The sequence below is a fragment of the Protopterus annectens genome, chromosome 5.part0 (genome assembly GCF_019279795.1).
Source record: "Protopterus annectens isolate FY-2018-M chromosome 5.part0, PAN1.0, whole genome shotgun sequence".
Classification (NCBI taxonomy): Eukaryota; Metazoa; Chordata; order Ceratodontiformes; family Protopteridae; genus Protopterus; species Protopterus annectens.
Genome location: NC_056735.1, coordinates 1,635,005,457 through 1,635,031,380, shown reverse-complemented (window position 1 = coordinate 1,635,031,380; position 25,924 = coordinate 1,635,005,457).

Genomic DNA, 25,924 nt, shown 5'->3' with positions numbered 1-25,924 from the left:
TGTGCAATGAATAAAACACAGCGATTAAAGACAATATAAATGCTACAGCAGAAGCTTTTGTTCCTCAATCCACAAGTCATACAAAAATCAGAAATATTACTGTATACAATACACTGTCTTTTTTTTTGGGGGGGGGGGTTACATGCTTGTAGGACACCTGCATCTCATTTTTGACCTCTCTATATTGTCCCAGTTATCAAGAACAGCTATCCTATCTAACATCACCCAGTACAGATCTGACCTACTTGAACAATAGATAATAATGCTGTATTGTTGCAGCATATACCTCCAGAGTCAGTAGAACAAGATCATGGACAAATGGGACCCTGAACAGGGTAATGAATCAGGCTTCCACCTGCCATAACAATATCCCATTACTTGGCTGTCTCTCTCTAATTACCATACATACTGTTCAAACCTGTCAGTGTACAGACCATTTTCCTCTTTATTTTTACAATCATCACAAAAATTTGGATTTCATTTAAAACTTTCATTTCAAATTTTACAGAAAAAAGATTATTTTTTAAACAAAACACTTTCACGTTGAAAACAGACAGTATGACAAACAGTAAACTTCTCTTCTCCTAAAACTCTCACTTAGTGAAAATACATCTACTAGCCCATTAAATTATAAGATATGAGATGAGAGTCTTACTCAAATAGCATATAGTGAAGTAATAATTAGCGTCTATGTGATGGGAGCAGAAATTCAAAAGATAAATGTGTAACATGTTTGCAAACAGGTTGGGAATGTCCACTGGACACAAGTCTCCCATTTCAGGAGCAATCCAGGAGTACTGTTTGGTGAAGTAATTTGGTAGGGTCACAGGATGAGGGAATCAAACCATGTACTACAGGAAGTAGCTCTTTAACAGCTCATACGCGCTCATCTGCACTAAGTGCAAGATAAACTGTTGTAGCCCAGACATACCGCATTTCTCACCCATATAACTTCAAAAAACAAGCTAAATAAAAACGTATTTATAGTTAAAATATTAACACTAACTCATAGATTTCATTCTGTGAAATGCATTCATAGCTAAATAATAAACACACTGTCAACATTCAACAGAACAAGGAAATCAAGGATCACATCAAAAGAAAATGGCTCATATGATGATGCTCTGGTTTGCTATGATCAATTTCCTTCCCTTAAACCATAACTACTCTGGTTCATGAGTAGATACTAGGCTTGCTGTCCAGGGGACCATTGAGGATCCTAGACCAAACTTCAAGTTATCCCAAAGCTGTCTGGCTAAATGACTTGCTCATGGACAGGGCAGAGCATAAACATGAGCAAAATCAAAGATGATCTGCAAAACTGGAGAGAGATAAGAGTAGACTACTCTAAATCACTTAGTTAGCAGAACAAAATGTTTTACATCAACATATATTTTACGAACCACAAAACCATGGAAATCTATGGCTGATACAGACTGTAATCCTCAGTGATTTATTCCTAAAAAAATGGAAAGAAAGAAAGAAAAAAAAAGAAGTTAAAGGAGGCCTGCATTTGGTGTGAAGTATTAAGACTTTTGCCTCTCATAGTTAAGATATAGGGATTGATTCTGTGTTACTCTGAGCAAGTCACTTAACTTGACAGTGCCCCCTATTAGGGGCATTATACACACACACACACACACACACACACACACACACACACACACACACACACACACACACACACACACACACACACACACCTTGTTCTTCATTAATAGCGGTGTACACACATTAACCTGGGACTACATCTTATTTCAATCATCAGCTTATAATGCTGCATAACAAAAATGCTTGGCATAATTCTGCAAAAAAGTAAAATACAACTATGTCCAGGCTGTCTGTTCAAGTCTTGTACCAATTCCTGTCTGCCATGTGTCCACAGGGAATAGGAAGTCTCCATCTGCATGTACATGAGCAGGAGCTTTTTAAGAGTATTTTATTAAATCTAATGTTCCATGGATGGGTTGCCCAGCTAGCCCTGGGCCCTAGGCAGCTGCCTAGTTCACCTTGTGCTGGATCCACCCCTGACTATAATCCATTTACTGTCTGAATTTATTGAACTTTAAGTATCTTTACTTTATTGTAAGATGATGTTTATGTACATCCAGGCTGGGACCGAAATAGGTCCGGATAGATTAGAAACATAGTACATTTTACATGGGCAAATGCAGTAGGAAACTGAAAAAAGGGATTTGTGAATATCTATCAGAAATTAAGAGAAAGGGACTGAAGAATGCCCTTTATAAAGATATGAGGGGCACAGATAGTGATCATGGATTCTTCTTCAGTGAATGGAAAGAAAACATAAATGTTAGTGGAGTTGATATATGCTTAAGCCACAAAGGCCTCCTAGACAAATGTTTGGTATACAGGACACTCACTATCGCACTGACAGGCAAACAACATGCATAGATACTACTGAAAACTAGACTATTAAAAGGAGTCACTCAGCTGGCAGGCAAAGGTTGAGAGTACATCTGGTAATGTCTTAGTCATAGGTGACTCTATAGTTAGACACACAGACACACCACTTGCAAGGCTGTCAAAGACAGAATGATGGTTAGATGCCTTTCATGTGACAGGATCTAGAGTCTCACTAGGGTCCTCAAGTCCTTTCACCTTAACTACACATAAGACATGGTCATTGCAGATGTAGGAGTGAATGATTTGAGTCATACCTCCTCAGATCACATGAACAGGGACATGACAGAGCTCTGAAAATATGCATCTGAAATATGTGAAACTAGTATTGAGCATTATTTACCATTGCTAAGAATGATGCTATGATACACATAAAAGATAATAGACTTCAGTTACTGGCTTAGCTACTTGAGTCATTCTAAGGGGATCCAATATATATTAGCATGGAAGGAGATGATCACCAGACCTGTCTGCTTTACCAGGGATGGCCTGCACTGCTGTCCTCTGTGATGCCCCACCACTGGTCCAATAATCAAGGAGCCTCAATCCCCACCACTGGCAACAGTGAGTAATGTACACACTGGGAAGATGACAAGTACACACATAGTAAAGTACAATTTCCCTTAAGAGCACACAGAGACCGCAATCAGTCTGGGGCTGGTTTCTTCCACTTTCTCCAGATCCCCAATAAGACTCCCCACTGGCACAGCTATAGAGTTGAGATCTCAGCTGAATGACCAAGCCAAGACCTCCAGCACCCTCTCTGTCAAACCAGTGCTTTGTGTCCCTGCCCAGGTAGCTGACACACACCTTAGAAGTTTGGTTCATACACATACACACACACACACACACACACACACACACACACACACACACATACACACACACACACACACACACACACGCACACACACACACACGCACACACACACACACACACACACACACACACACACACACACACCTGGGAAAGACTGGCACATATTTAATAGCTATACACCCTTCTGCCCAGACTATAAAGTAGTTTTGCCTGCCACCAGTCACTCCTTATCAGCTACTTTAAGGCTCTTAGCAAAGGGTGTCCAATCTTACTGCATAATGTTACTATTAATCCAAATGGTAGTTTGACCAAAAGTAAGGCTATTAGGAGTGACCTGCACAGTGTCACCAAATAGATATGCAAGTACCCTAAGAGTTTAAAATATGTCTCACAAATATCAGCCACGATGAAAGGTTTAAATATATTTAATAATAAATAATAAAAGAACAAGAAAATTCTCAGTAAATCATGACAGTAACTTCAGAGTTCAACATCACAGGAAATATTTAAAACAACATTGCAGGACAGTCTCAAATAAATACAGAAAACATCTAAACTAATCTTTACTATATTTCTTGCTGAATCTAATAGAAATGACTGTACCCTAGTTAACTTACTTACAGAGCAAGCAAGACAGATGTGGTGAATGGGTTTTCCCAGATGATACTGCCAGGTCAAAGACAAAATACAAAATGCACTCTCTCTCTCTCTCTCTCTCTCTGTCAGAGAGTTCTTAAATTAATATATCAAATATTGCTGCTGGGATACTTGCAGCATGATATCACTTCTTGCCATCTGACTTCAGTTCCCAGGCTCAAAAACAACCATTGAGGTAGCATTTAACATCTACCTGTGAAAATACATAAACAAAGGCTTTTCCTCAGATGTTTGCAGATCCTGGAAGTCTTAAAACGATACAACACTTATACATCTTAAGCCTAGTAATTATCTCTCTTTCAAGGCACCATGTCTCCTGTTGACTGAAACTGAAAGATAACATCCTTTTGTTTATGGACCAGCTATAAAGTAACTTAACCTCAACCATTTTTTGAAGTTTTGCAAGTTAATCTCCTGTGTTTCAGTCTCCCCTGTTAAAATATATATATATCCAAACTGTTACAATAGTGCATAAAAATATCTCTTCAACACACCTCTACATAATATGACATACAGTTCTAATACATTTGTAACACAGGCATATGAATCATGTTGATATTCACAAATGACACGCAACCACTTACAAAAGTCCAGATAGCTGTGCTGGCAGTATCTCCTTTTGTTACATTTCTATAAAAATCATATTAATACTCACAAATGACATATAATTATTTACAAAATTCCAGATAGCTAGGCTGACAATATTTCCTTTTGTGACATCCTCATGGCTTCTATATTTGCCAGGACATTTTATTCCCCAGTAGTGACTTTAAGCAAAGTCACCATCCTTAAATTACCTACATAACTAATCAAAATCAAAACTGTAAATGTAGCACCGCTTAATGCTAGAAGCCCAGACAAGAAGTTGCATTCATTACCATCGATTTTAACTCTTGAAAATACTGATATCTGCATACTCACTGAAACATGGCTTCAGAACAGTGATACCACCTCCACAGTGCAAGGCTTCAATGCCCACCACTCTTTTAGACCCAACACAGAAATAACAGTGTTATTGGAGTGGTTTGTATTCCTAAAATGCCATTCACTTCCAGACTCTTAAGCCAGGGAATGATTAAAAACTATTCCATCTCCTTTTTTACAGTAAACCGAATTCAGTATCATATCACAGCCAACTACTATACTACTGCTTCCATGTCACATGCAGGCCATGAAGCATATCTAATCAAACTGACATCCCTGCTTTTTAAGTCTAACTCTATTCTCTTGGGTGACTTCAACTATTCCTCCATTAACTGGGAAACTTACACCACCTCAGATAAATAATTCATAAATATTCTTGGACTTCATTGATGTTAGATCCCTAGACCAACTGGTTCTAGTCCCAACTAGGAGTTCAGAAATATCATACTTGGTCCTCACCAATATTACCACACTATACCCATCACCAACATTTACAATGTCAATGGTCAGATCTGACCATCATTCTGTAAAACTCACTGTAAGGGCCAAACCTGACCTACCTCAAATCCCTTCTGTCTTTAGAGACTATTCTAAGGCAATCTTAATCCAGCTAACAGATGACATGATCTCTCCATCTCATATGCTGCCACATTTGTGGATAATTTCTTTGCTCATCTCAAAGCATTAATTGAGATATCTGTACCCATAAGACATAAATTCAATGCTAAATTCAGGAATAAACCCCAATAGTGGAACCATAGTATAAACAAACTATACAATAAAAGGATAAAGCTCATAGCCCATAAAAATAAACTTAATACCTCATTATCTAGAGAAAATTTCAGAAAGATCAACAAACAACTGAGAAAAATATAAGGTTCTCTAAAAGTAAGTATGAACTGAAAATTACTACTTCTGGTAATAACAACCACTACTGAACATTTTAGGTCTGTCTGCATCATAATGTCTGTTTTGGTTCTTTGATTTAAAAGTCAGTATCTCCAAAATGGCGAAACACTAATTCATGAAACTTTCAAGGACTATTACTGGCATATATATCTATAAAATACCACTGAACATGGGCTTCTACTCTGAAAGCAGATAAAGAAGTAGAAATCTTGAATTTTACTGAAAAGACCAACTGTTCTTTTTATGTTTCAGTGCATATAATTGTGAAAACATTCCTTTTAGATCTGTAATCACACCAACATTACGGAGGTGGCGGTGTACGTTCAGTGACGAAAAAAACCCTTCTGTAATCAGAAGAAATAAATAAGATTTTTACTAGTAATGGAATGACAACTCTGTAAAGAAGTACTATAGGCCATTATTGTTCTAAGAATACCAAGGAGAAGTTCACCTCAGTGCCCACAGTACAAAATGAATATAAAGCAAAATGCCCACCTGGCTGTAAAGGCACATGAATTAAAGTCACAGCGTCTTGTCTTTGAAATGACGTCTTTATTTTAGTCACACTTTAAGACATCATTTCAGAATGTTCAAATGTTCACCTAACAGGATATTTTGCTACAAAATACGCCCAAGACTGCAGTTCATACCTTACAGCTTCCAGTGTAGCATACCTCTAAATTTGATTCTAGAGCTTTAGCGGCATAAAAGGATAGTACAGTACCAATGGTCTGTTGCAACTGAAAAAAAGTATTTTTTTTGGTGAAATACATATTATTTTTACTACTGAGATGATATGAATGTTGTACACATATATTCTGGAGATTAGTTTTAAGTGGCCTTTTATACAAAGGCCAGACAGCACCCCCTCCAAACTGAAACCAAGCATAGTGATAGTCTGTAACAATGAAAACCCTCTGGAAAGCTGGATTTGTTAGCTATATATAAATGTATTTATTTGCATTTGTTTCTCAAAATGGCCCAGCTGAGCACACAGAAATTCCCCTTTTCAGTAGATGCTCCGGGGAAAAAACTCCAACATAAAATACAACCAGTAAATTAGTAAAAAAGAGCTCCAATAAAAAAAAAACACACAGCAAGTTTGGATACAAAACATACAAGATTACAAAAATTATATGATTAAAAAGTTTAAGGAGATGAAAAAATATAATATGTAGAAAACAGTTTATGAACATAGTGTGTTCAAAAACAGTAGAAAGTAATCAAAATGAAAAAGGGTTAATAGAAAAGTTGTAATAGTGAAAGCTATTGAAAAAAAGTTATAAAAGCATTCATATATCAGTTCCACAATGGCAGTTCACAATAAAAATATTTGTGTACTAATTACATACATATTGACCCTTTGGAATGTACTCCTTCTGAGATGGTACTCTACCTTTGACTCGAAGGAATCAAATAAATATAATGGCCTTGATGCTTATTGACCTTTGATGTTCCCCTCAAGTGACCCTGTAACCACCATTTACTTTTATGCATCACCTACCACTTAAACATTATATTGACACTGTTTATAATTTGATGTCGCATTGGGGAAAGAGTGATAAACCGCACAGTAATGTATTTACACTTGCTTCTGTAGAACACCCATCCCCATACATCCATTGCAGTAAAAGTTAAATAAAAACATATAATTAAAGTGCATTGAGATATGGGCAATGTGTATTGCTAGCACAACTAACAGACCTATCTGATTTTCTGCCAGAAAACATAAAAGAAAATCAAATCATAATAAACTTCAGCTTGGAGCTTTCAGACTGTAAGCTCTGTCACCACACCCCACCATGCCAGAGTAATGAACACTTTAATGTGATTAACCACAGCCTGGCATTTGCTTTCCTCCACTGACTGTCTCCTATAATTCTTAAGCTTCCATATCCAAAATGTGGAAAATTAGCTATCATACAATGTTGAACAACAGGGACAAAAGGTCGAATACAGGACTATTTACTAACTTTCATTTGAAAGTTAACAGCATGGTAAAAAGCATTTTTTCATACATATTAAAGGTTGTTTTGACAAGGTAATATGATTTAATATTATTTAATATGGCTAGTTGTTAAAAAAAATCACAATGCTTAAAGTGTCAGAGACTTCTTCATTGTGGAACCACGTGAAACTGGAATCACTCATTCAAAATTAGGAATGTTCCTTGCATGAGCTACAGTTGAGACCTATGCTTCCTCTCCTTCCCAAATAGATTGCGACTTTCTGTGATCAGCCGCGACTACTGAAAGTGGTAAAAATAAATAAGAACAGAAATGCATGCTGCTGCTGTAGCCACAGATGGCTGAAGGTGCTAGTACAGGGACCCATACATTTCAACTCTCCCTGATTCTGTCCTTGTCCATGATTTTCTGGTCCATCATTAAGGATTTCAGACAAGTCAGTAATACCAGGCATTACAGTTCATTGCTTCTTATTGTTCCTAAAAAGCACATTGATGCAAAATATGTTGTTCTTTTGAAATTATGAGTGAATTAAGAGTAATATTTAAACATTTAGTCGGATTCTCGGTCTTCTTTCCTCCATTATGTATTGGTTATGTCCAGAAATCTTGAGCAAAGAAGTGGATAGATATAGAGGGAACCATACATCTCAACTGACCTTGTTTTTGCAGAATGCTTCTGATCTTGCGTCATATGTTTTGTACTGTGTCTGATTTTCTTGTAAATCACTCAGGATTATAAAGAAGTCAATAATGCCAGACATTTGAGTTTCATACTTTTTACTATTCAGAAAATGCAAGATGGTATTAAACCTGCTATGTTAACTTCTTAAGTAAATTAGAATAATATTAAAAAAAATCCCTGATTTTGTGTTTTTGTCCTGGCATTATTTTTGGCTATATACAGAATTCGTGATGAGATAATTTGAGAGGTACTCAAGAAACCATACCTCTCAGCTGTCCCTACTTTTGCAGAATGTCTCTTATTTTGCCTAGTATTTTTACCCTATCCCTCATTTTTAGGCAAATCTCTGGGGATGATAGACAAGTTAATAATGCTAGACATTAGAGATTCATAGTTTGTATTGCTCAGAAGATGCATGTTGATATAAAACCTATTGTTCTATTAACTTCTGTGAATAATATTTTTTTTTAATTCCTAATTTTGTATTTTTGTTCTTGTATTATTTGTGGTTGTCTAGAATTATTGAGAGAAGACATTGAGAGACATGCATCAGGGAACCATACTTTTCAAGCCATACCTCTCAACTGTCCCTAATTTTGCAGAATGTCTCTGATTTTTCTTTGTATTTTTGCTCTATCCATGATTTTCTGGTATATCAGTGAGTATAACAGAGAAGTTATTAATGCCAGATATTAGTTTCATACTTCATACAGAGTTTCATACTTCTTATTTTTCAGAAAATAAACACATGATCATGCAAAACTGGTTGCTGTATTGTTTTTTAAGTGAATTAGTGTAATATTGCAAAATGTTTCCTGATATTGTCCCCCATTAGTTTTGGCTATGCATGAGTTCACACCCACCATGGAATACATAAGGTGGGAAGAGGTGTAATGTTTGTTACTGTGTAACACACAAACTCCAAAAGGAATATGTAAGCTAGGAGGAGGTTCCATGGCTGAATGCTACTCTACAAGCAGTAAGAGGGTATCTCCTCACCCCAACAAAGAATTCTTAAGGAGGGACAATTCATAATGTTTAATGTTATGGTGTACCCCACTAGACAGTATTTAAAGTGGAAGGAGGTGTAGTATCTGAATGTTATTGTGCATGCACTTACATATGAGAGTACCCCACCCTACAACAGAATGCATGAGGTGAGACAAGGTGTAGTGTGTGACTGTTATTATGCAATTATGCATGAGTGCACTCCCAACCCTCCAGGTAATATATAAGGTTGACAAGGTGTGGAGTCTGACTGTTACTATGTATGGAATTATTACTGAGGGCATCCCTCACCACACCAAGAAATTTGTAAAGTCGGACAAAGTGCAGTGTCTGAATGTTACTATGTATACACTTTTGTATGAATGCAGTATCCACCCCACCAGGAAATATATAAGGTGGCAAACATGTAGTGTTGAAATGTAACTATGTATGCAGCTGTGTTTTAGAGCACCTCCACCCCATCAGAGAATGCGTAAAATGGCACAAGGTCTTGTGGCTGAATGTTACTATGCATGCAGTTCTATATGAAGGCACCCCCTCACCCCACCAAGGAATTGATACAATGGGAAAAGGTGTAGTGTCCGAATGGTACTATGCATGCAGTAGTATATGAGGGCAGCCTCCATCTCATGAGGGAATATATAAGGAGGCAGGAGGAGCTGTACTGTGTGAATATTCCAGTGAAGGCACTGACTGATCAGCCTTGTGTTTATGAGTTTAAAGCAGTAAAAATTGTATAAACCATTTCCTGTAGTGTAGTGTCTTTATTCAGCGTAACATTATGTATATGTAAAGCCATTAACCAACACATCAGTTCTATTCCACTTACACAGAAGTTTCAGTACCTACCTGCACCATTATGTACATGTACAGCCATTGACCAACATATCAGTTCTATTCCACTTATGCAGAAGTTTCAGTACCTTCCTGCACCATTATGTACATGTACAGCCATTGACCAACACATCAGTTCTATTCCACTTACGCAGAAGTTTCAGTACCTACCTGCACCATTATGTACATGTACAGCCATTGACCAACACATCGGTTCTATTCCACTTACGCAGACGTTTCAGTACCTATCTGCACCATTATGTACATGTACAGCCATTGACCAACACATCAGTTCTATTCCACTTACGCAGAAGTTTCAGTACCTACCTGCACAATTATGTACATGTACAGCCATTGGCCAACACATCGGTTCTATTCCACTTATGCAGAAGTTTCAGTACCTATCTGCACCATTATGTACATGTACAGCCATTGACCAACACATCAGTTCTATTCCACTTATGCAGAAGTTTCAGTACCTACCTGCACAATTATGTACATGTACAGCCATTGGCCAACACATCGGTTCTATTCCACTTATGCAGAAGTTTCAGTACCTACCTGCACCATTATGTACATGTACAGCCCTTGACCAACACATCAGTTCTATTCCACTTATGCAGAAGTTTCAGTACCTACCTGCACCATTATGTACATGTACAGCCATTGGCCAACACATCGGTTCTATTCCACTTATGCAGAAGTTTCAGTACCTACCTGCACCATTATGTACATGTACAGCCATTGACCAACACATCACTTGTGTTTCATTTATGCAGGAGTTTCAGTACCTGCACAACCCTCAGACTACCAAAATCAATCATACACTGATGAAGAGAGTACATTCCTTGGGGTATTAACACTGTCTCCACACACCTTCTTGAGGTTATGCAATTGACCATTTATAATTCCTAGTTTTATGAAAGGTATGAAAGTATATCATTACCTTTTTTTACACTCTATTAAAAGTCTACAAATAACAACAAAAGTTATCTCAGTTACATTGCACAAGCCCCTTATCATGTACTTGTGGGATAAAAAATTTAGAGGATGCATTGGACGGGACTTGTAATTTTTTTTCAAGTTTTATAGTATTCCTTTAATGATCTCCACTACCCATTTCCCACTTTACTTCTTCAAACTCCACAGCAAGGCGCAGAAGAGTCAGAGGAGTCCAAGTGTGGCAACTTTCTGATTGTAGGATCACTTTATCAAGGCAACTTAAACATAGTATTCTGTGATATCAGTGCAGTGCAGGGCAGTTTGCATATGTTACCATATGCACATCCTCCACTGTAGACATCTACCTGCAGTTGCCATTATTTTAATCTGCCTGAGCTGCAGTCCACCCCCAATCTCTATTAGGGGCTGTAGCCATGCAGAAAATGTACCCTCTCCATTGTTGGGTTGGCACACATTTAAGTTTCTTATTTCCACCATCCCCTTGGCTGGTTCCTTGTTTCTTGGATCACAGTCAATGTTTCATCCCTTTGTCCACACAGCCAGCAATAACACTTGTCACTGTGTAATAAAAACATTTCTATCACTAATAAAAACATTTCTATCACTAATAAAAACATTTCTATAGCATTATACTCATGCTACTACAGCTCTACATTTGCAAGCCATGACTAGAGTGAGCAAAGTAAGTGAAGGTCTTGGGCACATACTGTTAGGGGGTGCAATCAGCAGGTACCACTGGAGTGTGAGTGTAGTACTGACATTCATATAAGAAGCCACCAGTGATATTGCCTGTTTTTTAAAGAATGCCACCATTCCAATCATCCTCTGGAACACTGCCCTTTAAAAAGTCATAGTGGATGGTCAGAAAGATGAATATTTTCTTATTTTTCAAAATAATTCTTCTAATACTCCATTTTATGTAGTTATTGATAAAGAAGTCTGTGTATATACCTAATTCATTTATTTACTAATATCTGCAACCATAAACACATCTGACTTTATAAGGAAGATCAGTAAATTCAGGAGGAGGTAATACTAAATGTGATGACAAAAATCATAGCAGTATGCTTGAATCATAGTAGTTGAGAGGAAGGTGTCATATTAGCAAAGTTAGTTGTTGTGCAAGTGCTGTTCAGTGAAATTAACTTTGCTGACAGTGGAGTTTTCCTTCTTCTCTATTGTGTGACGTTTCAGTTGGTATCTATACGTTTGGGGATTGTTGGGGATGTCTCCCCACACATAACGGGTGCAGGAGGGCTTGCACCCCCTGCAAGAAAGTTTTCTTTTGTTTACTGAAGGTAGTTTCAGTGGGAAGTTTTCAAACTTTTTAGTGTCACCAAACTACATTCAATGAGTTATAATTCCACAGCTGAGAGGTGTAAATGCTTGAAGTTACATTCACAGAGCTCAGCATGGTATTTTTTTAAGGCTTCAGTTTCAAGAGTACCTGTTGTTTTTTTTTTTTTTTTTTTTTGTCCTCAACTTCAGCTTTGGGCTGAGGGCCATCAGCCTGGGGACTACCCGAGATGCCAGATATGCTATCTATAGCTCTATGCACTTGTTTTGTTCATGTTATCATTTAACTCGTAAATCTATAAAACAGGTCCTGCACTAATATGCTAATAGTAACTTTGTATTCATGTACTCTGGGATAGGAAACTATGACTCTGCATTGCAATATGGAATAAATGTAAGCAAAATGAATAACTATAACTGCTTTATGGTGGCACAGTGGTGCAGCAGATAGCATTGATGCCTCACAGCAAGACGTTCTCTGGTTTGTTTCTCAGCTGGGGTGAATTATGCGTGGAGTTTGCATGTCCTCCCTATGTTTGCATGGGTTTCCTCTGGGTGCTCCAGTTTCCTCCCACATTCCAAAGACATGCTGTAGGTGGAGTGGACACTCTAAAGTAGCAATAAGTGTGAGTGTGCATACGAGTGTGTGTGTGGTGTGAAAGAACAGCCATGGCAGCACTAGCCACCCAGTGGTGTGAGCCTTGGCTCTAGATGATTGTCACCACTGAAGTGTCACCTCATCCCCATTTGTAAAAATGGGAAAATGGGTTATGGCTGGATGGATGGACAGAGGGAATAAATCTAACTGCTTTATCAAAAGTTATTTAATAACACTTGCTCTGTTTTAATTCACTGAGCTGATGGTGTAACAGCCTTTAGTAAAAAACTGTGAATGCTTAAGATAAGCATAAAACATTACACTGAAACTGCCTGTATAATAGACACCAGTGGCCGATCTCAACCTGCAGGAATTTTTAAAATATGCTTCAGAATGGATCTGGACACCATATACAGCTTTTAGCTTAAATAGTTTCTTCTTTCATTAAAGGCACAAAGAAGAGAAATTAAAGGAGAAAAATTACATATAATAGAGAAAGAATTCAATAAATGAGCAAGTGAGTTACAAGGTTTGACATAATAAACAGATTATTAGATTATTGTTTCCTATTGTTTATTCTGCTTGCACCACCTGTTACCACTTAAGTATAAATAAAATTAGCTTTCTTTGCTTTATAGTCTGTTTGCATTCTGAATATAAAATGTATTATTAAAGCTTGGTGAACAAAGCTATAGTTGATTAATATGCTGTGATGTGAAATCCAAAAAGTAAATAACACAGAGCTTTATATTTTATGTAACTGCCAAGGGAAGTTACAAATTGTTCATCGCACACTGCCAAGACCCAGCAACTCTGAGCCACACTGCTTTGCAAACTGGTATCTGAAGATGAAGTACAAATGTTGCAGTGTGCATGAATTTAATTCCCAATGCACATGTTGCGGGACCTGTTCAACATGTTAGATTAAACTGTTGGTAAATGGACAGTCAGAGTAATGAAGAGGATATTGGAAATGAGAAGAGCTGGAGACAGGGTTGATGGGTGTGAAGTTTTCTTTATGCAGTCCTAAACCTCTTTTATAACATTGATGAACAGGGGCCCTGCATCCATTGAATGCTGTTCCTCTTGTAGGAAGCAATTGTTCAGAGGTGTGGCTCATTTCAGGCATTTAATCTCTACTGAATGGGGGCTGTTACCCAGCTTTGTTTTTAGTCCAGTGATCGCAAGCAGCTGGTCAGTGGAAAGTAACAATGACCACGAGGGTAGAACAGGGGCATGTGCTTGTCTGCAGATGCCTGCATCCCTAGCATTGACCTTGGTTCTTTCCCTTAGGAGGGTGCCTTGTTATTCCCAGCAGGAGACCAGCTTCTTTAACCATTGCCACGATGGGGGGGGCACCTGAGGCCTTTGTCCTGGCCTAATAACATTTAGACCTGATACACATGCACAACAAGTGATAGAGACTGGGACCAATATGTGTGAGACTGTTAAAAGCAAAACACAAAAACAAAAGACCTAATTTAAAGTAGGGAATTCTAAGCAGTGATTAGCGTATAAATGCATGCAGGTTTGAATCTGTTATTTGAAGTCAGAACATTTTACCATATGGTAGTGAGAGCTGGTATTCTGCAGCATTAATACTCAAGCCTTCTGCATTTCTTATGTCCCTACAGGGCGCACAAAAGGTGGACTTTTGAAACCTTAATTTGAACTGAATCCTTTATACAATTACTCTGAGACCAAATCTGGATAAAGGGCATAGGAAATCATGTTTTACAAATGGGCCAAAAATAGCTCTACTAAATTAGTTTTGTTTTGCTACAACATAACTGCTTTACTTATATCTAAAAATAAGAATCAAGAAAACAAACTACCTTAAGTTACCAACAGATTGCATTTTAAAGAGACATTATAAGTGAAAGCCGACATGCTAAAAAGTTAAGACATCCTTAATATTTTTTTTAAATAAATGTTCTCGTATAAAGATATGTTAGATATGAATTTCTTTAATCTTATTTCTTGTCAGGTCAAGTGTGTTAAATGTCAAAAATGCTATGATTTTAAGAGGCTGCCTGACCTATCCTACATCAGATCAAGAGGTAAGAAAGTGACTCCACTGATAAGCTCTTCATAGATTCATACTAGGCTAGTTGCCCCTGTGAGCCTAGACAATTATCCCTTGTGAGACTCAAACCCTGCACCTTGTGTTTGTAAGGCAAACACCTCAACCATTAGGCCACCCTCCCAACCTGTGCTTTGGAACTGCTTATTGTGCTAAACTCATATAGTGTTACTGTTACCACTACTGCCAGTGTACATAGAATTTCATCCTTAGTGGGATGAATACAATTTATAATCCTGTCACTCGCACAATAGCCAAGTGTGTGAATAATAATAGCTCTTGACTAAAACATGCATTTGTTAAACAAGATTTCTGCATTTGAGGTTTGCCCCTTGCCTTGGGGTAATTCAACCTCTGAATGGTATGAGGGGGCTTATCTCCACAAGCACAAAAAAAAAATCCTAACAAAAACAAAATGATTATGTTGCATTTGATCTCCTCACTTTATGATTAATTGATTTGGATCATTTATAATTTAAACTGTCTTTATGACATTGAAAAAAAAAGCAATTTTTCTAGATAAGAAATGGCATAATGCAGACTTTGCATTATACCATGAATTGTGCATTGTAGCTTAAGATGTAAATAGGTTGTTACACAATATGGCAAAATGAAGAAAGGTTAAGGCACAGCATGTATTAGATATATAACGTAGTTCCAAATCACGAAGGCAGCATTATTCCTTGTTAAAAAGTGTGTGTGTGTGAACACACAGTCACAGTAGAATTAAAAATTACTTTTCTGTGGAGCTCTAGCCCTGATCACCAAGCAGAGGAGTTTGAGCCTTGCATCCTTTTACTAACATAATCAACTCCAACGACTGTGCAACCACCTGTAGGAGCAGGAGACTGACACCTGCTGTAACCTCTGTCAAACAGAGTGCATTTCTTCCCTTTAGCAGACATCAAGAAACTGGTTGTCAGCATACCTTTCAACTGCCCAGATTTTTGCCTCATAGTTTTGGTCTGTCCCTCATAAAATGTGTGTTTTTCTGGCAAATCATTGAGAAATGAAGATAGTACTTAATGACAGACATTTGAGTTTCAGACTTCATGTCCTTCAGGAGTCCATATAGGTTCATAGGTTCATACTAGGCTATCTGCCCTGGGGCAATTACAAGCCTAGCCCGATTTTGTTTGGCTTACGCCACCCCTTGATTTGAGTATACTGTGCCCTTTTTAAGGTTTAGTTTACTGTGCCTCTGTCTAATAGTGACACGGAAGTAATCCCCGGGACAAACCTACGATCCTCCATCCACTCATCAAGCTTCTTCTTGAAGAGATTCAGTGAGGTGCTCTGCCTAACATGAATTGGAATTCTATTCCAGAGCGAAGGGAGCCTCTGGGTTATGAATCTGTCCCTCCAGCAAGTTCTATTTATTTCTGTGCTGAGGTTCAAGTCCCTCGAGCATGTGGCTCTAAGGGATTTAGATTTACTGAGGTGAAGCATGTCCATTAATTCTGGATTTGACATAGCTTTATATGTCAGGCATAGATCGCCTCGAAGTAGGCGGTATGCAACTGAGTAGAGCTGGAGTTTTTTTAACCGAGCAGCATATGGCATCTGCTTGAGTCCCTTGATCCTCTTGGTGAGGTACTTTTGGGGTCTTTCTAATTGCTGCAGGTGTCGGGTAAGGTACATCCCAAAAGGGGCATTATATTCTATCATAGGCCTGATGAGGGATGAATAAAGGGGCACAATTACCTCTCTTGATCTAGATGTGAATCCTTTCATGATGAGGTGGGCTATGTAGAAGGTCTTTCTAACCACTTTGGCAATGTGGTTGTCAAAGGAGAGATTGCTATCAACTTGGGTCCCCAGATCCCTAATTACTTTCTCTGTACTTAATGGGTTACCGCCTATGTGGTAATTTGTGGGCACATTGTTTTTGCCAAAGGGTATGACTATACACTTTTTGGCATTTAGCTTTAGACCATGGCTCTGGCACCAATTATCCGTCTCTGTGAGACCTTTTTGAAGGATGTTTGTGTCAGCTGGAGAGTCGATTATGGCACCCAGTTTGCAGTCATCTGCGAACTTGGTGAGCCATAGTCCTCCCACATTGGCCTGTACCTCGGAAAAGTATATACCGAACAAGAGCGGTACCAGGACAGAACCTTGTGGGACGCCATTTGTGACCGGTTTCGAGTCTGACATGGCTCCAGCAACTCTCACTCTGTGGGTTCTGTCTTTGAGCCAATTTGCGACCCATCTTGTGGCATAGGGGTTTATATTTAAGCTGGATAGCTTATCTATGATGCCCGAGTGGGGTATTGTGTCAAATGCCTTTGCTAGGTCCAGATAGGCTGTGTGGACTACCTTCCCTTTATCTATGGCTTTGGTGACTGTTTCAAAGAAGTTGACCAGGTTCAAAAGGCAGGATCTGCCCTTGATGAAGCCGAATTGGGTAGGATCTAGTGTCTGTAGGTCCCCAATGTCTTTGTTTATGAGCTCCATGATGATCCTCTCCATAGCCTTGCAGACTAGGCTAGTCAGGCTTATGGGGCGATAGTTTCCAGGGTCCGTAGAGGCTCCACCTTTGTGGAGTGGGACCACTGTTGCTGTACGCCATTCTGTGGGCACATATCCTGTAATGAGGCTGAGATTGTACAGCTGTTTTATTTGAGGGGTTAGTTCTTCTTGGAGTTCATGTAGGACGCAACCCGGGACGCCATCTGGTCCCATGGAAGCAGTGTTTTTTGCTTTGGAGAGGGCAGCCTTCACCTGAGCATCAGAGATGTTTGGGAGGCAGCCCTCTGCCGGGATAGATACTTGCTCTTTTGGGTGGGAGGGGGTGGAGAAGTTTGCACTGAACCTGTCTGCCAGGATATTGGCGATGTCTGTGGGTTCAGTGTATTTTTTGTCGTTTAGAATCAACTCAGAACAAGTCTGCGAGTTGCATCCCAGGTTTCTAACATAACTGAAAAAAGCTTTATGATTGCCTTTAGTGTCCTGTGCAATTTTTCTCTCGAAGCTGGCCTTGGAGGATTTTATTAGGGATCGTAATTTTTTGCTAGTACTGATCAGAGCTGCCTTCCCTATTAGGGATTTTGCTCTATCATGTAGTAGCTTCCTCCTTCTGTTGTACAGTTTATTTATGGCTGGAGTCCACCAGACAGGATGCCTACCTTTGGATGATTGGGTCTTGGTTTTGTTTGGGATAGCATGATCCATGCATTCCTGGAGATGTCCGTAGAATGCGTTTATATAGGATTCTGCAGTTTGGGCCGTAGTTTCCACTGGCCCTGGGGCCTTGAAGGATTCCACTTTGGTTTTGAGAAGTGAGAAGTTCGCTTTTGAGAAGTTTTTCACTGTGGTTTTCTGGGTTGGGGGTAGGGTCGGGATGTGGATAGCCAGTGAAATTAATTTATGGTCTGATCTTACCAATGAGGGATATACTTCTGGTATGGAGCATAGAGTACCCATGTTGGTAATGATCACGTCTAGTATGTTATCCCCTCTTGTTGGAGTGGTGACTAGTTGTTCCATAGCATTTTAGTTTATAATTTCCAGGAACCTTTGGGCTAAGGTGCTGGGGCTTGAGTAGTGCTCCCAGTCTATGTTTGGGTAGTTGTAGTTGCCCAATATAATGGTGTTTGGAGAGATCTTCATGTTCTCCAATGTTTTCAGGAAAGCCGAGTGGGATTCCTGACTTTGAGAGGGTGGTCTGTAGGATGCTATAAACTGAAAAGCAGTCTTGCCCACTGTTAGTTGCACATGGATGATCTCCGATACTTCGTGCAATGCCATTAACCTGGAGGTGTGGATATCATTGATAAATATGGAAACTCCCCCTCCTTTTGCGGTTCGGTCCGGGTTTTGGGGCTGAAAGCATGATATGAGGTATAACCTGGTAGTGCTGGGGTGCTCTCTGGAGCCTTGAACCAGGTTTCTGTCACTGCACAGATATCGATGTTCTCCATACTGAGGAGAGCTTTGAGTGCGTGCATCTTGAGGTTAAGACTTCTGGCGTTTAGCAGCATTACCCTTAGTTTCTTGTTCCTTGTGCTGTCTATGGAGGTGGGTTTGACTTTTGAGCCTTGCCTAAAAAAGGCACTATGGGGGTGGCAAGAGCCTTTGCCAATATCCGAAAGCCCAGTGGTGACAGGTGTAAGCCGTCCCTAGCAAAGCAATGTGGCTTGTCGAGCATGTCATCCCAGGCTGACAGACACTGGATCCCCTTTGAATGACACTAAAATTTTAGCCAATTGTTAAAATCGATCATTTTGTCTTTGTACTGTGGCATCATTCTAGGTGAGGGTAAGATGCTGCTCAAGGTCAGGGTCATACCGGCCTGGTATTTCAACACAAAACCTGTTATTCTGGCAACTTTCTAAGTTTATAAGTGCAATAGTTAAAATCTATCCTATTTTTGGGCCTTTGCCCCCTATTATATTTAGCTTTGTCCAGTTTTCTTGCACTGACAAGTTGAGAGGTATGTAGCCTTCTTCCATACTGCACAGTATAGAAGGGAAGCACAGAAAACTACAGAGAAACATGCAATATGGTATTGTACAGTTTCCCCAAATTATAGCATGGTATGCCTATATATTTCAGGTAGAAAAGTAACACTTTGGCAAGAGGGGAAAACAAACACATAAAACTAGCATACAAGGGTTACATGGCTAAGTTATCAGTATATTCAGCAAATGTCAGCAATAAATGCAGCTGTATGACTGTACAAGTAATATCCAAACAGTAAAACAATGTGGATAAAGAAACAGTATCTGAGCTAGCATACTAATCAAATTTGTAAAACAGAATGCAAAGCAGTAAGAAATAAACAAGTACCATGAAGGACCACTGAAATGTCAAGCAGTGCATGACATCTTGTGACGTACAACAATGGCCCACAGGCATTAAAAGCACAGCCAGAAATGCACATAAGTATGTGAAGCCAAGGTGTAATGGATATAAGTATGAAAATAACAGTGTGTTGTATATATATATAGGCAGTGACTATGATCAGGCACAACCCTGATAATTATATGGAAAGAGACATTGCCAAATGACATACACAATATAGAAAGCAGATATGCACACCTCAGAAAAGCCACATACATGCAGAGACATAGACATCAGATAGACAAGGCACACAAGAGTGTGTCAGTAGGATGTGTGCAACAAGCACAAAAATACACATAAAGGTGGCAGCAACAGGTAGAGCAAACATTGAGGGGCACACATAAGCTGGGCCACTGTGACAGGCCATGAGTAAAAAGAGATGGTAGGGGAAACTTGGTCTGTGCATTGTCACTGCCTGCACCAGCAAACTGAGTCAGTTAGTGTGACTTGGTAGACCAGATACTGTGCTGATTTCATGCCTTAGATCTCAAGGCAGCCATGACCCATGCATGTCAGTTCTGGAAAAAGATAAGACGACTATTTTCATGAGTGTGCCTCACCATTCCATGTGTCAGACAGTTTCTCAGAGTGATCTGCACAATGTGGTCTTCAACCTCTCAGAGAATGACAAAGGTAGACACCATACCTGACATGCACAGTTCTTACAGCGCCATTGTCATCAGCTCTGTTTCTGTTTACTTACTCAGTGACTCAACAAAACAATGTAACCAAGAAGTGTCTGAAGTCTGACTTGTGGAGACAGAGAAACATGTGCCTTCTCCTGTCACAGATAACTAATAATATTAATGAGGTACTATCGAAAGTTATCAAATATTACAGAATGCACAGGTCCCATGTCACGTTACCAAACAGCAAATTAGTGAATCACGAGTTAACAAACAAATGTCAATGAAATGACAAAAAATCTTCATATGCATGCTGTGAAAATCACATCTAGTTAAACACAACATAATTGGACCTATAGCTACTAGTGTGTGTGTGTGTGTGTGTGTGTGTGTGTGTGTGTGTGTGTGTGTGTGTGTGTGTGTGTGTGTGTGTGTGTGTGTGTGTGTGTCTTCCCTCCAAAGATGAAGGATGCTTCCAGTAATGGGATGACAGCTCCTGGAATGGGATTACATCTCTTCTCCAGGATGATTCTCTCCCCATGAATGGGATTACACCTCTGCCTCTTGGATGATGGTAGAAAACACAATTTCAGATAAATCATTTAGGAGTAAAGTTAGTCAGTAATACCAGTCATTAGATTTTCATAGTTATTCCTGCTAAAGAAATACATATGTGCACCCTTTTTGTTCAATCCCAGAAGCACTGTCTGGTTAAGTATCTTGCTCAGAGTCACACAGTAGCCAAATGGAGTTCAAAAGAATCAAACCCTCTACCCTTGATAGAAGCAGCTCATTAACAGCTTACAGTCTTAATCCACTGCACTAACAGCCTGACATTCCTTAACTTCTTCATGCTCTGATAAAGCCCTGAGGATAACAGTCAGTCAGTCAACAATGCTAGTTATTAGAGTTTCTTAGCTGTTGTTCAGAAAATGCATTTCAGCTTAATTTGAGTTGCGTGGCACTTCAAGCTGAGAGCTATTAACAAACTGCTTCCTGTAATCAAACGTACAAGGTCTGAGTCCTACCACCTCCATTTGCCTAGTGTGTGCCTTTGAACAAGTCACTCAGAAAAGGCTCCTGGATCATCCCCGGAAAGGGACACTTTGTACAGTGAGTTTACCTGGTGAGCAAACAGATAAAAGAAAACGGTATTTAAAATTTGTGCATTTGTCCAGAATTCCTGAGTAAAGAAGCTGAGAACCATTTGGGTTCATTCCATTGTGGCGTTCTGGCAAACTGTTGTGGATTGCAGTCATTAATGTTAGGCATGCATTTCAGTCTCAGTATCCATTGCACATTTGAATGTTGAATTCCTGTGCCCTTCAAGGAATGCTAAATTGTGCTTGACTATATGCAGTTTCAGTATGAGTCCCTGGACGAATCTTGTAGTTTAATGGTTGTCAGATGCATTTCCAATAAATCTGAATTTTAAAGAAAGAGAAGTTTACTGTTGCTCATGCTAAATCTGTTTCCACTGTGAGATTGTTTTGTATTGCTTAGCAAATGGCTGCCAACAATTTTGCTGTAATTTTTAAAGTAACGCTTTTAAATTAAATCCAAATCTCTGAGGTGATCATTGTAAAAAATAAAAAAAGGAAAGAAATTGTATGTGTACTGACAGGCTCAAATAGTATTTTATAGTAACTGAGGCTAGATAGTAAAGTAATTGGATGTTGGGGGATAGTCCATTACCCAGCCTGTGGCCCCACTTCACCATGATCTGTGTGTCTGTGTGCGCACTCGCGTGCACGCGCGTGTGTGTGTGTGTGTCTGCCTTTATATCTATGTCTGGTGTGTGCGTGTCTCTGTGTTTGTGTATGCATGTGGACATTAAAATAAATACTTAACATAACTTATATTTTGTATGTAAAATACTTCCTCCAACAAAAATTATATATGTACAGCAAGTTTGAAACGTTATGGAGGGAAACTATTTTACATTAAATATACATATATAAAAAAGTATATAGTAGTAAAATCAAAATACAAAATAATTTAACAGATCGCTCATTGTCTAAGTGCAGTAATGGCCTCCAGTGTTAAGTGTTACCAGGAGCATTAACACCCTTCCATTAGCGGTAAGGCCCAATACTACACCCCCGAGCGTGTGTTAATTCCCAGATAATGCCCACCCTATCAGACATTATTGCTTGTTTAATTATTAAAGTTAATATTAACTGTATGAGTTTGTCTTGGGCTTTTGTATCAAATTATATTTTTTACTGACCCCATTACATGCAATTTCAGTCCTTAAAATCACGTTCATTTGTGAAACTGTCCTTATATCGCTTTGTTTTATTGTCAGTGGTCTTTCAAATCCATAGTATTTAAACTATGGGATTATGAATAGGTTGCCAATCATAACCAGCTTATTATGTGTTTGAGACATGGATGCCAAGAAATTACCCCCTCCAGAGCAAAGGTCGAGAGGTGAATCTTGGTGTTTATGTGAAAACAAAATAATGGGTTATTGTCAGAGACCTGATCATAATTCTTTGCAATGCATTGAGCTTTTTCTGTTCCATGTATTACTAGTTACAGACAAAAAAGAAAACAGCATTAAGTGCTTTGCCTGTTTAGAAAGCCATAAAGCATTTAGTGAGTGCTGTCAGAAAAGAAGTAACACACTGTTTTATGTTACAGAAAGTAAACACACATTACTGGCACAGTCAGCAGGCAGAAAAACTGTTTTTAATTCTACCACTGTCGTTTGCTGGTCAGTATTGGCAGATTTATCTCTTAACATAATAATATGTTCAGATCTTAACATTTGAAACCAAGGGTGCTTAACAATTGTTAAGATCAGGTCTCATGCAATAGATGCACTTAACTGATTTGTTTTTATTGGGATATCAGAGCATAATCACTACACTCTGTGCACAACAGGGCTGTTTTCATAGGTTCAAAGGTTCATAGATGTGTACTAGGCTAATGGCCCTGGAGCCTTTACAAACCTAGCCCATAGGAGTACCCTGGCATCATGCCACCCGACCTTATTCCCTAGTTCCTCTGTTGAGTATAGCCACTGGAGTGATCCCCAGGGTGAATTTTCTATTTCCCATCCACTCATCAAGATTTCTTTTGAAGAGGACCAGTGAGGTGCTCTGCTTGACATGTATGGGAAGTCTATTCCATAGCATGAACAGTCTCTGGGTTATGAACCTGTCCCTCCAGCATGTTCTGTTGATTGTGGTAATGAGGTTGAGGTCTCTAGAGTGTGTGGTGTGGAGGGATTGGGATTTCTTTAGATGTAGATTTTTCTAACAGAGCTGGGTCAGACATGGCTTTGTAAGTTAAGCAGAGATCGCCTCTAAGTAGGTGATATGAGATGGAGAATAGTTGGAGTTTTTTGAGCCTGTTCATATAGGATAAGTGTTTAAGGCCTAGGATCCTCTTTGTGAGGTACTTTTGTGGCCTCTCCAGTTGTTGCAGTTGTCTAGTGAGGTACATGCCAAATGGGCATTGTACTCGATGATTGGCCTAATGAGGGAAGAGTAGAGGGAGACAATGACCTCTTTCTTCCTGGATGCAAAACCCTTAGTAATGAGATGTGCCACATAGATGGACTTTCTGACCACAGTGGCAATGTGGTGGTCAAAAGAGAGGTTGCTGTCAACCTGTGTTCCCAGATATCTTATAATGCCTTCTGTGTTCAGTGGACTACCTTCAATGTGGTAATTCAAGGGAACCGGGTTTTTCCCAAGGGGGATGATGAGACATTTTTTGGCATTGAGCTTAAGGCCATGGTTCTGACACCAGTCGTTGGTCTAAATGAGGCCTTTCTGTAGGATGTCAACATCACTTGGGGAGTTAATAATAGCTCCCAACTTGAAATCGTCTGCGAACTTTGTCAGCCAGAGTCCCTTCGTGTTGACCTGGACTTCAGAGAAGTAGATACCAAACAGGAGAGGACCCAGGACCGAACCATGTGGGACTCCACTTGTGACTGATCAGCAGTCTGACTTGGAGTCAGCTACTTTCACACTGTGAGCCAGTTTGTAACCCACCTAGTGATATAGGGGTTGATGCCTAGCTTAGTCAGCTTTTCTATGATTCCTGAGTGGGGAATGTATCAAAGGCCTTGGCCAGATCAAGGTAAGCTGTATGAACCACCTTGCCTTCATCCACAGCTCTGCTGACTGACTCAAAGAAGTTGACCAAGTTGAGCAGGCATACTCTACACTTCACAAAACCAAACTGTGTAGGATCCAGAGTTTGGAGATTCCCTATATGCTTGTTTATTAGGTCCATGATGATGTGTTCCATAGCTTTGCATATCAGACTTGTCAGACTAATGGGGTGATAATTCCAGGGGTCTGTAGTCACTCCTCCTTTGTGGAGATGGATGACTGTAGCAGTGTGCCATTCAGTAGTGACAAAGCCTGAGGTGAAGCTGTGATTGAACAGGGCACACAGGTGAGGTGCCAGTTCACTCTGTAGTTCATGTAGAACACAGCCAGGAATATTGTCGGGTCCCGTAGAAGCTGTATTCTTGGCCTTAGACAGTGCTGTTTTAACCTGTGCACCAGTAATACTTGGTGCCTGGCAATCTACTGGTATTGTGATTGGTCCTTTGGGGGGGCATAGAGGGGTAAAGTTAACACTGAATCTGTCAGCCAGTATATTGGCAATATCTGTTGGCTCAGTATAGGAGGTACCATTGTGCAGTAGCTCAGAGCAAATATGGGTATTGCCATTGAGATTCTTTACATAACTATAGAAGGCCTTGTGGTTGTCTTTACTATCTGCTGAAATTCTGTTTTCATAGCTTGCTTTAGAGGATTTGATGAGGGAATCTCAACCTTTTGTGGAGGCTGATCAGGGAGTTTTTCCAGTCTTGGGACTTCACCTTATTTCGCATCAGTTTCCTCCTTCACTTGTAGAGTTTGTTTATGGCAGGAGACCACCAGAATGGCTTCTTTTTTTTTGAGGAGAGCGTCTTGGTTATATTGGGTATGGCGAGATCCATGCATTTGTATACATGTTCGTACAGTGCATTGGTGTATAATTTGGCAGTCATGCAACTATTCTCCATTTGCACGGTGCCGTGAAGTTAGCCACCTCTGTTTTTAGGAGCCCAAAGTTAGCTTTGGAGAAGTTTTTCATGGTGGTTACATTTGTGGTGTGAGGGGGTGGGAGGGATGTGGATTTCCAAGGTGATTAGTTTGTGGTCGGATCTAACCAGGGAGGAGTTGACTAGTGGTGTAGAGCAACGGTCACCCATGTTAGTAATGACCAGGTCAAGGATGTTGGGGGTAAGAATGAGCTAGTCCAGAGAGGTTC